The following is a 4,935-nucleotide window of genomic DNA, read 5'->3' on the forward strand; positions in this document are numbered from 1 at the left end:
GCATGTATTGGGCAGGGCTGCACAAACCCTGGGGCACTTTACATTTTTTTTCTACCTTCCTCCGTTATTTAGATATTGGTGCCGTTATATTTGGCACCCGATATTTAAATATCCCCCTGAACGGTCAATGGGGCGTGTACTGGCAAGGGGGCGTGTTACTATGGCTGTGACACTGTCCAATCAGCTACGGACAGTGTTAGAGCAAGAGCGAGGAGTGTGCATGCGCGCGCGCTCTCACTCTTCAGCTTTCAAGATCAGTCTTCTGCCGAACTGGCAAGGGGGCGTGTGACTGCTACGGACAGTGTAAGAGCAAGGGTGCTGTATTTTTAGCACATATCAATATACTTCAATTATACACCCCTTGTTATATGGTCACTGGACATATGGAGCGCTGTGTCCCCTGTCCATGGTTTCCCCCGGTCTCACGTGTCCCCTGTCCATAGTTTCCCCCGGTCTCATGTGTGCGGCGGACCACCTAATGTGCAAGTGTTATTGGCTCTGCCAGGAGATCTGACTGCTATCACCAGTACAGTAGACGTTCTGCAGGTCGGTCATATGAGGGCAGGCCAGAAGCTGTAAGCCCACCCACCAAACCAGAACGACAACCACAAGAGAACGACAACCACAGCAAAAGGAAAATCTAATCAAATAAAAATAACAAAAAAAAATAATTCATAATTTCATATACAGATGTCATCGGGACACTAATGTTACACAAGGCGGTCGTGATACAAACTCTATCAATCATTACTTAAACAATTTCTGGAGACAGCTTGCGTTTTTTTTTTTTTTCTTTTTAGACATCAGGGGTTTATTAAAACCGATCAATTTATAGGTTAACATCAAAGTCATACAGTTTTCACTATGACAACATACACACACATAGGACTTAAAGCAATTAACCGTTCAGGTGCTGGGTGACATGCAGAAGACCTATAGTAAAGCCAAGTTTAATCATCATCTAGGTAGTTACATATTTTTGGTTTAAAGTTGTCAGGAACCCATATTTTAAAGATGCTGCTTCATTTGATACTTACAGAAATTTTACAGGCAATGGGTCACTTATGGGTATGATTGGCACCAGATATCAAAATCAGTGTGACGTCAGAAAAAAAACTAAAACTTAGCTGCCATTAAAAATATTCTTAAAGCTTCAATAATGAAATGACTGCCGTATCTTACTGAACTCAAATCCTTCCATTGACAATCTGTTTTTGTGCAAGTGCCTGGTTGAACTCGATATGTACAATATTCTGTATTCAGTCCCAAAGTAAAACTATAGAATCACAGCCCGCCTGACGGGCACACGCAACGATTGTCCAGCTGATTTATCAGCAATTTATTTAGGTAATGTTTTCCAATATGCATGAGTGCAATAAAGGGGTTAACACCACAAGTCGAGAACTGAATTAGTAAAAAAACCCTTGTTGGTGGAGACTGTGTTCTCACTCTGCACCCACCAGATGTCGTGTGAATGAATGGGAATTACACATTGCAGCTTCTACAGTCCAGGCTACATTGAACGATACCATCCCAAATACGACTTACAGGGAGGGCGTCCAGTAGTTGCAGGACCTGGTATGTTTGCAGGAGGGACAACCCAATGTCATTGGGATTAGTCCTTCTACCAGAGAATTGCATAACCTCCTAACACTTATGATTCTGGGGCTCTTGCTGTGTGGAAGATCATATAGACCCTACTGGTCTATATTACAGACCTGTAGCCCACTCTGTGCCTCCTTTTTTTTTTGGGTGGGGGGGGGGGGGGGGGCACACACAATTAGTGTGTGTAAGCTTTGCAAGCAATGCCTCACGTGGATTTCCACAGAAAAAAAAAAATGTGTTTTAAAAGGTGCGTTTGATGCATTTTTTTGGTGGCGGACACCTGGTAAATGACAATGGACTAGGGTTGTTGGAACAGAACGTTCACCGCATGGATATTTGCAAACATAAATTTTCAAAATGCAGGTAAGAACAGAAATCTTGGAATTTCCCCATTTTCTTATAACCTCCCAGACTGGAGATTGAATTTAACGTATGCAAATATGTATAAAGACAAGCCGTCCTTCCAGCATGTATACCGCCAAACAAAGAGGGCGTCATATTATTTATTTGTAGATGCCTTTTATACGGGTCTATAGGCGGATAGAGCTAAATAAATGTTATCTAAATCTTCACAAAATTAAGAATAACGTTGCAGGCTGAGAAGAGGAAGGACATTGCTGTACAGCTGCTTTTTCGCTTCTCTGTGGTCATGTGAGACAGACTGATTGCTAGGGATACACTAACCAACAACTTTAGTCTTTTCAATAACGTTGTCAGGCATCATGTCCCTAGCAACCAGTCCCTGTTAAGTCACCTGAAGGCCGAATTCAGACAACCGCGGTATACGTCTGTGTGACGGCCGTTAGAAGCGACGGCCGTCACATGGACGAATGTATTTCAAAGGGGCCGTTCACGCGGCCGTCGTTTTAATGGACCATGTGAAGGGTCCATTGAAAAATAGAACATGTTTTATTTTCGGCTGTTTTCACGGATCCCTCGATAGACTCAAGTCTGTGGGGATCCGTGAAAACGGGTCCCACATGGGTGCAACTCGGACGTGAAAAAACGTCAGTCTGCACTCTGTAAATCTGGCCTAGGACAGAAATGCCAGTGAACTGAGCTTTTCAGAAGTAAACCAGATCGTTCTCTGACACTGCGGCATTAAACAGATTTACAAAATAAGTTTAGGTGATGAACCTCTTCATAAAGAAAGGCATTATTTGTTACCTCTACTGTACTCACAAAATGACTTGCTGCTGAGTGATCACAATGGGGAAGTTCACGGCTGGTCTTCAGCAAACTGGTTTTTATTTCCATATTGTAAATGGTGTAAGGTGTGCGAGATACCAGGCCTGCTTATGGCATCAAGATGGGTTCACATTTTTTGTTCAAAATACTATATTTATGTAACGTATAAATGTACCCTCCTGCTTGACTATAACCTACAGTTACAACATGGTTAATACAGCGGTAAGGCTGGGTTCACACACACTATTTACGGACGTAATTCGGGCGTTTTAACCTCAAATTACGTCCGAAAATACGGCTCCAATGCGCCGGCAAACATCTGCCCATTCATTTGAAAGGGTTTAACGATGTTCTGTGCCGACGGTCTTTTTTTTACGCGCCGCTGTCAAAAGACGGCACGTAAAAAAAAAGACGCCCGCGTCAAAGAAGTGCCAGTCACTTCATGGGACGTAATTGGAGCAGTTTTCCATTGGCACCATAGAAAAACGCCGGCAACATGCCATTACGTCTGAAATTCAGGAGCTGTTTTCTCCTGAAAACAGCTCCGTGATTTCAGCCGTAATGGACGCTGCCGTGTGAACATACCCTAAGAGACTAACGCGTTGTCTGGGTTCTGCCAAGCCTCACTGCCCTTTTTCTGCCCTCAGTTCAGTGGAAATTCTGCCTTAAAGGGGTCGTCCATCTTCTGACAACTGATGACCTATGCACCGGATAGGTCATCAGTATGTCATCGGTGTGGGTCCGACACCCCAGACCCCGGTCCGGTGGTCTGCGGGCACCGGATGTTATGGCACATAATGCTATGTACGGAGCCCGGAATCAGTTGGCTCCGTACATAGCATAGAGTCTGTGCTGCAGAACTGCAGGTCCGCTCCTATTCACTTGAATAGGAGCAGAGCTGCAGTACGGCCGCTACTCCGTGGCCGGAGCCAAGTGCTTCCATCATGTACGTCCGGTGCACGGAGGCACCGGACCAGCTGATCTGTGCGGGTGTTGGACCCCTACAGATCATTGATGACCTATCTGGTGGATAGGTCATCAGTTGTCAGAAGGTGGAAAACCTCTTTAAGCTGAAGACCTGAGCAATCAGAGACAGACTGGTTGCTATGGATTTACTGTCTGAGAGTCATATATAAAAGATTGTAGCTGTCAGTATCCATAGCAACTAGTTTCAGATTACTTAGCTGTTCGACTCAAAGCTGGATTGTCTCTGTGCCGATAGCAGAACAGGAAGGAGAAGAGCTTCATGACAGTAGTCACACCCAACTATTCCCTACCTGAAAAAAATTCTAATAGCCCAAAAATGTAAAAATCTAAAATTCATAATATACATACCTTCAGAATTCATGCCCTCACTGGCACTGTTCAAGTTCCCTGCTACATCTGTGTTGATGACATCTCATCTCAATGGACATTTGAGAGGGCCGCTAGTCAAAGCACGCTCACTATGGTTGACACGTCACTGTATCAGGTCATGATTGGCTCGCTTACATGACATCATCAAGATGTAGTCGGGGACCTGAACAGCGAAATTGCAGGAACGGTGGAGAATACTGAAGTATATTAGGAATTTTGTTGCTTTAGCATTTTGGGCTGTTCTCATTCATTTCTCTTACCACTCTGTAAGGGAATATCCACATGCAGCAGATCGCTGCACTATCATACTGCAAAATCCATGTGTTTTTATTTGTCGTGCATTTTAGGCAATTGGTGTTTTTTTTTAAATAGACCAGGGCTCTTTAAACTTTTTGTACTCGGGCCGCACCAGTCAGAACATGGGGATACCTGGACCTCACCAGCGGAGGTCGAAGTCTTTGCTAAAATTACAAATATTGCTCAACCTTTCATTTCTCTGTAGAACATTAAAATAAGCACAAAAAAAGTCACATATGAGATTGCTGCAGCCAGAGAAAGGCCTGTGCAGTCTCCTCAGCGGCACCTAACCAAAAACACGGGGGCGCCTTACTGGGGACCGCTCTTATTCAAAACTGCAACAAAATGTGTTTTCGGAGTGTGATAATACTGCAGCTTTTCCCAAACGCTATGTGTCCACTTACAAGTGTGCGGTAAGAGTTTCTACCCTTTTTGACCTATGGTTGTCTACCCCGGCTAAAAAAAATAGGGCACACATAATCCAACCGG

This window comes from Rhinoderma darwinii, chromosome 9, assembly GCF_050947455.1.
Source record: "Rhinoderma darwinii isolate aRhiDar2 chromosome 9, aRhiDar2.hap1, whole genome shotgun sequence".
NCBI lineage: Eukaryota > Metazoa > Chordata > Amphibia > Anura > Rhinodermatidae > Rhinoderma > Rhinoderma darwinii.